Below are 12,681 nucleotides of genomic sequence, written 5' to 3' on the forward strand. Positions count from 1 at the left end.
CACAGCACATGCGCTGGCGGTCTTGGGGCCACCCGGGACTGGGCTGGCAAGTGGCTGGGGACAGCTCTTCCCCAGCTGAGTCTGCGAAGCCACCAGGTGGACAAGAAGCAGTGCCGGTGGCGTGGCCGTACTTCTGAGCCATCCCCTCCTGCCACCCTGCTTCAGGTGACAAGTCCTAAAGGGACATTTCAGGGCGAGGGCATAGGGACCTCAGCTGTTTCTCCAAGAAGAGCCTGAAGCCGAGTACAGAACCTGGCCAGATTTTGCGGTGTGTTCAGCGGTGTGCAAGCAGCTTACGTGTCCCTTGCTCTGGAGCAAGGGCTTTTAATTTAGCATGCCTGTATGCTGGAGCTGGGGACATAATGCTGGGGGAAGAAGCCAGGTTTGGCTAAAACGCCCGTCCTTGGGGACCCCTGTGTTGGTGGCGGCGTGGCACGGGCTGGCAGCCAGCCCCACGCCCCCTGCCCATCCCTTGCAGGGATCGCCGTGACATCTTCAGATTTTCCGGCAACAACGTGAGAAGCTGAGCTGCCCCCGAGGAGAAAGCAGGGGCGGGGGGAGCAGTAGGAAGAGGGAGGGGGCGCTTCCCCTCCTAATTTCAATAAACTAAATGAAAGGGGTGGAAAATTGGTATTTCATGCAAAACTTGGCAAAGGTTAAACCACTTCCAGATGCTGTCTCAGAAGGTTTTGCTCCAACCTGATTTGTTGCAGATAAAGTTGTAGACGCCCCTGCCAGATATTGTATTACATGCCAGTGGAGTTTCCAAGCGGTGCTGTGATCCAGTCGGCATTTTGGGCTACGTTGTCCTATAAATGGAACAGGAAGAGCCCAGCAATATCTCCACGGCCAAAAGCCTGGCCTGGGGCTATGCTGAGCATCCCCCGGGGGCCTGCGGGGCAGTGTGGTGGCCACGCAGGGGCAGCTTGGTTGTGGCCCCAGAGTAGGGGACCAGGCACAGGACAGCTGCTGCTGGATTTTAAGGTTGGGGAAACTGAGGCACGGCCGGGTCAAGACTGGAGAGGGGGCTGCCAGCCCCACCGGGCCACCTCTCCGCTCCTCTCCTAGCTGTGCTGGGGAAAGGAGCCTCTGCGGCCAGCACCGGGCTGGCACACCTGCCCATCGCCAGCGTTCCTGCCCCCTGAGTCTGCTTCCTGCCCCCCCTGCCCGCCTTTCGCCCCCGCTGCCTTTCGGCCTCTGCTTGTTTTCTTAGAAGGCGGCTCCTGCACTCACCGAGCCCAACAATTTCCTGCCCGGGCGAGCGCATTCCTCTCCCCCAGTGCAGGTCCCTCCCGCCGCTTCCCCACCTTGGGGCTGGATGCTGCCGCCAGAGCAGCCTGGCCCTGTGTCCTCCCCTGCCCTCCCGCTGCCCTGCCTCAGTTTCCCCAGCTGGTGCCCCTTGCTGCTTTTGGGTACCGTGGGGATGCAGAATCCTGTGGACTGTGTCAGCCTCCTGGGGAACTGGGGTGCGCCAGGAGGTGCCCCTGTCCCCCGTGGCAGTGCCGGAGGGGAAGGGATGGCTGAGTGCCACTGGGACCTGGGGACCAGAAGTCCAGCCCCAGCGTTGGCTCAGGGCACGCTGTGGCTGGGAGTTGCAGCAGTGCTGGTGGCACCAGGACGTTTCCAGGCTCTCCGATGGCAGAGCACCCTTGGTGTCCCCCTGCCCGTGGCACTGGAGGGTGAACCGGCGAGCAGGATGGAGCCGACAGCAGCGACAAGGCGATCCCTGAGGCATGCTCCTGCCCTGACCGGCGACACCTTTCCACTGCACGAGCCGGGAAAATACTGGAGCAATGGTGGGAAGGTCACCCAGCGCAGCCAGGGTGGCACTGGGGACACCCAGCGTAGCAGGGTGCCACCACCTCGGGGCACCGAGCCTTGGCACCCATGTGGGGCTGGTACTGCTGGGGGTCCTGGGGCAGAGCCCGTTGGGTGCCCCCAGGAAGCCACCGCCAGGTGCCTGGTGGCCCAGGGGAGCAGGCAGCATGCCTGGGGGCCCTGATGGCTGGGGCTGGAGGGGTTTGGGGCACGGGTGCATGCAGGGGCCGGATGCGCCCTTCCCTCTGTGCACTGCCAGCGCAATACCCACCCATGGCCCGAAAAGAAAGAAAAGCCCCAGCCCGCCTGTCAGGAAACCTCAAATCAGGGCCAATGTTTTCAAAAGTTTTTTTTTTTTTTTTTTCCTCCTCTCTCTTTTAACACATCTGCCAATATAATCTGACCTTTTCCAAATAAATAAAGCCCGCGCGCTCCAGCTTTGATCCTGCGCTCCAAATTTTCTATTTACTTAATTGGCCCATCCAAGGTCTGAGCGAGCCGCGGGCCGGCAGCTGCCGCCGCCACATTCCTGGGGGCTTATCGCCCCCCGCTCACCTGGTTGTCATTACAGCGGGGCCGGCTGCGCCCCCGCCACGGCCACCGCGGCCCTGCCCCAGCCACCCTGGGGGCTCCCGGGGACCCTCCCCGCTTGTGGGGTGCCCATACTGGGCACTGCCCCCGTTCCCCTGTCCCTGGGGCCCTGCTGGCCCCATCTCCGTTGAGGGTGGGGGCTTTCGGGGGCAGCGCAGGGAGGGATGCTCTTCTGATGACCGGAGCCTGATGCAGTGCACCGAGGTGCTTCTGTCTCCATGCAGTTCACAGCGTGGTGATCCTCCCTTTGTTAGGGACTGTAAGTGTCTCCCCCCCGGTAGCAGGAGGGAGTGCAGAGCTCCGTGCCATGCGGGTGCCCAGAAGAGGCCACTCCTGAGCAGTGGCCATCCCTTCTCCGACGAAGAACTGCATGGCAGTGGGGACCAGGCCCTCACGTGCAGCCCCCCACTGGGCAGCCGGGGCGGCTGTGGGTCCACAGGGAGCACCCCTGGGATGTCGCTGAGGCTGGCAGAGCTGGGGGGCTGGATGGTGCCAGGGGACTCTCCCAGGAATGGGTTTTCCCCTTGTCCTTCTGCTACACTGCAATGCCAGGGCAGACGAGGCTGCTAGACCCCAAGAGTGGGAAGCGTGGGGTAGCTCCTGCGTCTTCCGCTGTTATTTTTTGGTCCAGGAAAAGTAAAGATGGAAGGGCTGAAGGCAGACCCAGACATATTTCTTGCTCCTGTGTTTTTCCTCCACATACTGGCCAAGCTTGTTCCTGCTCTGAAGAGGCAGAGGCCGCTCTTTCTGCCTTTGGTTTCTCAGCTTCTCCAGGCGCTAAGCACAGGCTGTGAGCACAGGCTGAGCCTTGGGAGCACACAGCGAGCACGCAGGGGCTGTCAGCGGGAGGGACTGGGCTGTGCCGTGCTGCTGCTTCCTCGTGCACTCCTTCACCCCTCGACACCCCCAGCTCACCTCTGGCAGATCTGGTTCTGCTTTTTCACATCGTGCCTCGTAATTTATAAGCTGAGGCAGCTGGTGGACAGAAGGAATGCTTTGCTCCTGAGCAGCCGTGGGATGGCACTGCCGGACACCCCATCTTGGTGACGGATGGGGACCATGGCACAGGGCGATGGGCTGTGCCCAAGGCCCTGCAGAGGAGCAGCAGGGCTCTGGGGCACCGGCTGATGGCTGCCTCCAGCCCTCCAGTGTCACCGCCACCACCAGAACCTGCTGGGGATTCACAGCGCTTGGAGCACACCCAGTGCGAGGGGACGTCACCCACCACCGGCTTTCCCTGACATGCTTCCTTTTTCTCCACACCCGTTCCCCTCCTGCCCAACCACCTCTGGAACTGGGATGAGTCCTCGCAGCCCGCTCGCACTGCTCCCAGTGGCTCCCTGGGTGACGAGGGTGATTCGATATGAGTGACCTGTCCAAGAGCTCCGTTCTGCAGGGAAGGGAGGCATGCCTGTGGCTTCCTGACGTCCACCTGGCCAGATGGGTTCACCTGGGGACTGAGAAAGCTCTGTGCTGTCCTTGCCGAGCCAGGCCTGCTGCCAGAGATCTCGGATGGCTTTGCTGTCCCAGCTCTCCTGCTGCAGCTGCGTCCTCAGCTCTATGAAACCTCCCTGGCTGCCTCCTGCGTTGTCTGGCTCTGCCTCGGCCACCCCAGGCAATCACCGTGAGCTCACCCAGCCCCTGCGGATCCCTCTGCCTGGCAGGCTGCTTGCGTCCCAGTGACCATCTCAGCCTGGCAATGCCTCCTGGTGACACCCAGCAAGGCCCCAAGAAACCTCCCCTTCCTCCAGGAGGATGCCGTGGGCAGCACCAGGAGGCAGTGGGGAGGGAAGGGAAGGTGGTGTCGGGTGGGATTTCCACGTCTAACATGCTGACATTTCTCAAGTAGAAGCCAGTCACTCAACATCTGGCCGAGAATATTGCATCTTGCTTAAGAGCAACTCCAGATGTTCCCGAGACCTTTTTTTCATTATTTTATTTCTTTCTTTCATTCTTTTCTTCTCTCTTCCCCCCCCCCCCCAACCCCTCCCAGCCACTCTTGACTCACTAAATCAAGGGAGACAGGCTTTTAACTCTCTGGAAAGAAATAAACGACTCAATGGTGAGATGAAACGAATTCTCTAGAACCGTGTGAGCAGATGTGTGCTGGGGGAGGGCGAGGGGGGGCAAGGTAAGGGAGATCAGGAGAGAGAGGGGCACGTGCACGTGGCATTCTCTTTAGCATGAGGTGTCCCAGCTGGGGACAAACCCACAGTCTGATGGCCAGAGGGATGTGCAGCCTGCTCTGAATGTGCTGGGCTGGTAAAGGCAGGACTTGTGGCTGGAGGGAAATGGGGAAGGGACCAGTTCCTGTTTGGCTGGGTGGACTGATGATCTCTCCAGTGTAATTGGGTCCAGTTCTTACCGCCTGGAAGTGGCTTGGAGCCGAGGAGGTCAAGAGAAGGATGAGTCTGGTATGTCGATGACGCTCATCCAAAGAGGTGATTTATCATCTCTGATGGGAAGGGGAGAAGGAGCAGCCAAACAGCAAGAAACTGGGGAAAAGAGAAAGTGTGGTGGGAGGAGGGGAGAGGTCAGAGGCGAGAGAGATGAGTAAGAGAAAGGTGGAGGAGGGTGGTGGGAACGTGGAAGGAAGACCCAGAGATACAGAGACATCTGTACATTTTTCTGTCGTGTTTCTTGACTCCTGTTGAGAATCTGTCCTGGTTGGCCCCACAGCATCGGTACCGACCACGTGTTGTACAGGAAACAGTCTCAGATGCCTCTGATGTCCTAGACCTGCTCCATCTCTTCAGGTGGAGAACCACTAGCGTGGGGCCTGTTTGCCATTATCCATGCTATCCCCTTCCGAGCCATCAGTCCTGGCTCCATCCGTTTGTCAGAGCTGCCTTGCCGAGGTTTGAGTGCTCCCAGGCTCTGCCAAGCTCACCCCTTCCCTGTGGGGCTTTGTACTCTCCTTACAAAAAGACAGGAGGCTTAAACCATCGACTTTCTTCTCTTCCTACATCTGCAAAGCTACCCTGACAAAAGGAGTTGTGGGGGGGAGCACAAGACGATCTCACCTTGCTGCCTCTCCCCTTCCCTCAGAATTAACGAACCAAGCTGTTGGATGAGCACTGCTGGCAGCCAAGAGAAGCGATGGCATTCACCTTGCGGAGGCTGGAAACCAACACAGGAGAGCTCATCTCAGAGAAACGCCCCACGAAGAGGGAGTTAGGATGCCAGAACCCAGCTCCACATCACTGAACCAATGCCAAAACCCAACGCTGACCCAGGAGCAACCAAGGTCCAAGCACCTCTAAAGCAGCGCTCAGTACCTGGAGCCGACCTGCTCATACTGATGTCTCTGTGAGGCTTTGTGAGGCTGATTCTTTGCCTGGTGAAGGGCAAACCACCAAGCATGAGGAGTGGTTCCTCTTGCTTAGGCTCCCTCACGGCTATGACACAAAGGCTTCTGGTTTTTGGGGAGTTGATGCTCACCATAGCCTGGCAGCCGGGTCTCCGAGAGGTCTGAGGTCTGGCGTCCTGGAAATGAGAACACACACACACAGCTGTAAGGAGAGTTTTCACTGTGCTGTGCACGCTCGAGCCTCATGAAAACCCTCAGAGACCTTCTGCCTGGTGTTAAGAACTTCTCAGAAAATGATAGACAAGGTCCCTTTGGGTCTAAAGAAATGAAAGCCAATGCCCAGCTAGCAAAGAGCTGATAACACAGTTGTGCAGAATAGCTGGGCTTGTTCCTGAATTAAGTCTGGAGCTCCTCAGCGTCCAGCCCAGCGATGGCCCCGGGTGGGCTCACGGGGTCCTGGTGCTGGCTCTGCTGCAGGTGGTCTGCGGCTGCTGGGGATGTGGCTCTGAGCACTTCCAGGCTTCCTGCCCTGGACCGGGGGTCTTGGCTCTTGACTCCTGGCTCTGGAGAACGAGGCTGAGAGGCCATCCTGGCTCTCAGAAGGACCCGCGCTCCGAAATTTTCCAAACAAATCACTTGGATTATTTCTAACTGACGTTTTTTGGAGGGCTTTTCCTCCTGCCGGAAGGGAACGACTTGATTTACTCATTTTTCAAAAATTCCTGGGGAAGTTCTAAATTCTGACCACTCCGTGGAAAGCTTCCCCCAGCTGAAAGCAGCACCCACGTTGCTGTAAGCGCTCCCCCAGGGCTACGACCCCAAATCCACCCTACGTGCCCCGGCTGCTCGGGGGAACGCACCTTGACGGGAGGAACTGGGCTGCCAGAGCTGAAACCCAGCTGTGGGCTGGTCCCAGGGGGTGGCAGTGATGGGGACAGCTCGGGGACAGCTGTGCCATGGCCCTGCTGTTGGTGCCATGCTGGCTGGAGCTCGGATGGGGATGCAGAGGGCTGGCACCTGTCAGCTCACTGGGACAGCGCTGCCCGCAGGGGACCAGGCAGATGTCACCTCTCTGTGAAATTCAGGTGGAAAATATATATTTTCCAACCATTACACTTCACAAAAGGAGCTGTTCATCTACTTAAAATATAGGTGACAAGTACAAAAGGCATTTGGCATTGTAAAGCAGGCCAAATCTTCGGGAGATTGAAGATATATGGTATGCAACCGAGTCCCAGCTTCAATCTGCTTCTACGCTGTAAATTCCAATTACATCATGCCGCCTTGTTTAAATACCGTGAAACCTGGCTCATGCCCTAAGTATGTTTTATATATTGCCACATCCATTTGAAATAGATGGGCAATGTGTTTTACGGCACATGTGCAAATATCTCCGTATTTTTCCATCTGGGGGTTTATGGGATCTTTCAGAAAATTAATAATGGGGCTCGGAGGAAATGTTCGACTCGGAGGCAGTAGCGGAGATTTATGGCCTTCCTGGTGGATGCCAGGGAAAAGTCTGAGAGCACCCGGAGCAGACAAAGGCCCGCGGTTTCGCCAGGCGCTCCCTGAGAGCTAATTTGGCTTAACGGACGGAGGAGCCGGGGAATTTCCCCATGTGATCCAGCAGGTTGCTGGAGAGGGAGTTCTTGGGAGGCACAGAGTGCTGGAGCAGGGCCGGGGGTGGGAGGCAGGGACCCAGCCCTCAGCCCCACGGCACAGCCGTGCACTGGGGCAGGGGATAGCACACGGCTGGGCTCCGTGCTGCTCCCGAGAAGGGCTCTGTGGGCAGGAACCCACCCCAGGCACCCCACAGCCCTGTGGGGACCCTCCGGACTCCCCAGGATGCTGCACGTGCTGGTCTGAAACCCCAGCTTTCCTCCAAGCACCCTTCTTCCAGCCTCCCCGGCACCAGCCGCGCTCTGGGAGTGCTGCACCTCCCCAGCCCTCGCGATAAACAAAAGCCGATTATTTCCCCTTGCGTGGGTCCTCTGCGGGGGAAGCAGTGGGTGGTGTTTATTTTGACAGCAGAGAGGCCTGTTCCCCGAGCTTTCTGGGTAGTGCGCGCTGTCCAAGATGAAAACATTGGCCGTTTATTTGAGTCTCGCGCTGGCTGTGTAAATAGAGGACTCGCTTCGGCAGATGCCGGCTGGCGGCTCTGCGGAGCGGGGCTGCTCCTCGCGTACCCTGGGTGAGCAGGGCCACCCGGCCCTACGCCCCACGGACACGGGCAGAGAGAGCTGGGGACGGCTGTGGCCGTGCTGTAGGGTCAGAGCTGTGTGGGGCGAGGGGTGAGGAACATCCCGCTTCCAACATCCCGGAGCTGGCAGAGCGGGGAGCAGCCCACCGGTCTGCCTGCACCCACGCAGCCCTCGCTGGGGTGGCCCTGTCCCTGGGGACCACAGGGACTGCTCGTCTCATTTGCCTCGTCCTCCCTACTGCAGCCGAGGTGGGAAGCCCCGGCAGGGGGGAGCTGGCGGGTTTCTCCAGATGGTGCCCCACTGACCCCAGCCGTTCCCCGTCTTTGGCTCTTCCTTAGAAAAACACAGCACAGGCCAGCTCATCGATTAATCGCTTCCTCATGTTCCCCCCGCACGGCTGCCGTGGGAAGCTGCCTCCCTGTGCCCGGCCTGGAGGGGGGCTCTCCCTTTTTGGGGTTTGCTTCCTGGGGCAGCTGCGCTGAACTGCACCCTAGGAAGGATGGCTTGGATGGACAAATTAGTGAACAGATGCATGAATGGCACGGTGATTAACTCCGATGGAATAAATGCCCTGAAAGCTTGTAAAAATGCCCCGTGGAGCACAGCACCTTTCTCACCGCTCGCCTCCCACTCTTTGCACTGCTGGCAGTGGCCGGAGCTGCTCAGAGCCAGGGCACATCCTGCCCTGGTCCCCACCAGCAGTGTGCAGACACCCAGAGGTGTGCTCAGGAGGCAAAATCGGGGAGGTCGATGAGGCTTGTGGAGGCCACAAAGCGTCGAGTAAGATGCAGTGCTTGGTGAGGAGGGACAGACAAAGCGCTTAGTGCCAGGGGCAGGGTGGAGTGGACCCGCAGCACTGTGAGCCACGTGCACTTGTCGCGGTGCTACGGGAGCCCAGCCACCCCTGTGGGTGCTTCCCTTGTGCTCAACAAGGGGCTGAGCAATGGCCTCACCCCTGCTCAGACACACAGCCCTGGACAGCCAGAGGCCACCAAGCCCAGCGCTGAGCTGTGTGAGCAGCGACGGGAGATGCTCTGTGCATGCATCCGTGCGTCCATCTGTCCGTCTGTCCACCGCGGCTGGGGCTCAGCTGCCAGCACTCACGCGATCTCTTGTGACTGGAGCTGGCTGGAGAATATGGAAAAAAAAAAAAAAAAAAAAAAAAAGGAGCATCGAATTTTCTTGTAGTATTCTCACATTTTGCTTCTTTCCTTGGCCAAATTCCGGGTTTCCATGAAAAAAATGTCCATCAGTGTTTTGAAATGAGAAAAATTTCAACCAGCTGCGAAATTCAGTCCCAGAGCAGGGGAAAACTTGCAGACTTGGCCTCTCCTGCAGACAGTTTGCCCCAGCTGACTGCAGCAGGCTGGGAGAAGCCCAGGTGTCTGCTTGAAGAAGTGCTCATGAGAAAGGTGCTGGGCCACCTTGGCTCTGGCTGCATTTGCAGATCTTTTACTGAATTCATTTTTTTTCTTCAAGAGCCATTTCAGAAAACACATATCTTCATTCTGGCGAGGCAGGTGCCCGCTGCAGTATCCCTCGCCCAGGCAAAGCAGGTGGCCACTGGCTCTGTCCAGCACGGTCTCCCCTGCTGCCACCCCAGTCCCCTGGCCCAAGTCACCTCCTTTTCCTGCCCCAGACGGAGCCACCCCAGCCCCGTCCTGCACCGATGCAGCTGGTGTGAGCCAGCCTGCCCTCGTAGCAGCACAGCTGGGGAGGCAGCTCCTCGCTTGACTGCTAATTACCCTTTTTCTTCCCCAACCTCCCCCCAAAAGCAGCTAATCCTACTGGAAATTTGGCTCGATTGTTCTTTGTTTTAACTGTGGCTTGGTTTAAATATTAACATCATGAACAGCAATGAAATAATTACATAAACCATTAATGATTATATAAAAACAATACCTAAATAAAATAAACAGCAAGCGATATCATTAGTATTCCCGCTTTCTTAAATTATGGCTCTTGGAGTAAAAGCGAGGAAGACGGAGCAGCATGCAAAGAGCTTTCCCAGCTGCTTCACCCCCAGAAATGCAAAGCCCTTCGGGTTTTGGGTAATTCCAGATGCTTGAGCTGCCAGAGAATTGGAGGGGGCGGGGGGGGGGGAGTTGGGGAGAGCCCCCTCCCTGCCCACTGAACTCAGAGAGCAGGAATGCACTGTTTGGGGCTGCTGTCCCCTCTGGTGACCCAGTCCTGGTGACGTGGGGGAGCTTTTTGGGGTCACTTGTGCATATCGTGCCAGGAGACATTGGGCCTTGGTGCCCCATGGTGTGCCTGCTCCAGGGGCACACAAAGCAGGGACGAGGCTCCGGCAGCTCTTGAGGAACCCGGGGTTCAGCACAGCCCCGACCTGCAGGGCTGGGTTAGGGGCATAGGGACACCACAAACCCCTTGGCTCCACAGCTCCCACTGAGAAGGCACAGAATTAGATGGTCGGTGCTTATTAGACTGGTGTTATTAAAATAATAACAATAAAATAATAAAAAACAAACATGCGTATCTTGTGTATGTTACGTTATTGTCCATCGCATTTGCTGGGTTTTCTTTGTACATATTAAACACGGATTTCATAGGCGCCCCAGGTGGTTACCACACCACACATCTCAGCAGCCCCATAAGGCCAGCAGAGCCCCCCAAACCTGCACGGGGGTCTCAGAAGGACCCCATCAGCCTCCTGGATCTGCCCCATCCACTCACGGGCTTAAATTATGAACCAGATGGAAATGGGGGACAAAAAGGTGCGTGGCCATGTGGGGGTTTACACACACACCCCAAAGCAGCCCTGGGCAGTGCTGCTGCTCCCCAAGCACCCGCTGGATCCTGACCTGGGGACACCTCCAGCCACAGCCGGTGCCTGGCTCCAGCGAACACCGCTGGCAGCACCGCGGTGGTGTTGGGCTGCATGGTGCAGGGCCTTCATGCAGAGCCCAGCAGGACACACATGAGCTACCCTGGCAGATTTTCCCATTTGGTCACCACTGGACATGGTGGATGAATCGAGGGAAGAGCTGGCTGGGAGGATAAATCCCAAACTGCAGCCACCAGAGCAAAATCCTCACTTTGTTTTGAGAACTGACTTTGTGGGAAGAAGAGTCAGGTGCCAAGGGAAGCCCTGGAGCCTCCTGCCCTGCTGGAAGTGCAGAGTGGGTTTTGGGGAGCACGAGCACTTCATGTCTCTCCTGAGGGCTGTATGTACTTGGAGGATGCATGGCCATGGAAGAGAGGACCCAAGCAGTCCCCAGAGCACCCTAGGGTGATGCCAAGCCCTGGCCGGGTCTGTATGGGTGACCCTGACAGGAGTCCCACAATGCACAACCAGGGGTGCCTCTGCCCTGGCTCCTGAGCTAGGACAGCAGGGTGCACCAGCCAGGGCAGCAGCTCTGCTTCCAGGGCTCCTTGGTGCAAGCAGTACTGTGAGGAAGAGGAGGGCTGGGTGGCCCATGGAGTTCAAGGGACATCTTGTGGCAGACTGATTGTGTGGGACAACCAGAACAAGTGGTACCAGGGACAGGAGGGTCCCCTCAGCTCATCCAGAGCAGGGAAGGAGGCTCTGTGGCAGGAGCGTAGCACAGGACCAGACCACGCAAGCCCAGGTGGTCCCACACACCCTCTGCCTCTCTGCTGTCCCAGTTGTGGTTGTGCCCCGTGAGACTACCCCAGCATCCAGGGGGCCTGAAAGATGGCCCCACTGGGGGGAAAGCTGGTCCTGAGCATCTCTGAAAAGCCACTGTTAGCATCTCCAGCCGCTTCAACAAGTGCCTAAATCCTTACTCCCCAAACTCCCCTGTCTTGACTACCTCTGGTCTATGCCAGTCTCATCTGCTGCAGGCTCCAGCACTGCACATCATCCATGGGACGGGGAGTTTGCTCAACATGCAATGGGCTCAGAAGCGTGAACCATCCTCCTAACACATTGGAATATTGCAGTGTGGGCTACAATACCTCACTGAGCCATTCAGTGTTCCTGAACAAGCAAGGCAAGGTCTGTAGTGAAATCAGTATCTATTGTCAGATCATCTATTATTTCCACGCATGTTTATTATGCCAAGACCACTACAACCTCGACATGGGAAGAAACTGATGTTTGTTTGAACTGGAGACTAATACAGTATGAAGAAGAAATAAAAGCTTATTGAGGTTGGACTGCAAAAGCTCTTCTCTCTTCCTGCTGCTCTGCCTCGCACACCTCCTCAGCCAGCCTGGCCACAGCCTTGCTTCCCAGGAGAACACACAGTCAGGCCAGCCCTCGAGGATGTGCACCGAGGCTGGCAGTCACTTGGTGTCAGCTGAGCAGAAATGGGTGGAATTATCCCAGTTGGTACTGGCTGAGGACGTATGTCCACAGACCTGGGTGGTGTACGATACAGATGCTGGCTGGGCAGCCTGTCCTCTCTGCCCTGAGTCCTGCTGGCAGGGCAGGTGATGGGCAAGGGAGGAGAAGCTGAGCGTCTCCAGGTCTTTTGTTTTGGGTCACCTGGACTCTGCACCAGGAGAGGCAATGTCTGTGCCCTGCTCCCTGGTGAGCACAGCTTTGTGGGAGTTTTGCCACCAACCCTCCGACAGGGCACTGCAGCTTTGCATCAGTCCTGCCCCAGGCGGCAGCACCGGTCCGTGTAAACCTGAGGTCCTGGAGAACCAGACCTTGAGAAAGGTCTTCCCAGTGAAGCTCCTGGGGCTGGCCTCTGCAGTGTGGGGCGGTCTCCACCCGTTCAGTCCATACATGCACCGGGATGATGGAGCAGTCTGACCTCCTAGTGCTACTGC

This window comes from Cygnus atratus, chromosome 15 (assembly GCF_013377495.2).
Source record: "Cygnus atratus isolate AKBS03 ecotype Queensland, Australia chromosome 15, CAtr_DNAZoo_HiC_assembly, whole genome shotgun sequence".
NCBI classification, from domain to species: Eukaryota; Metazoa; Chordata; class Aves; order Anseriformes; family Anatidae; genus Cygnus; species Cygnus atratus.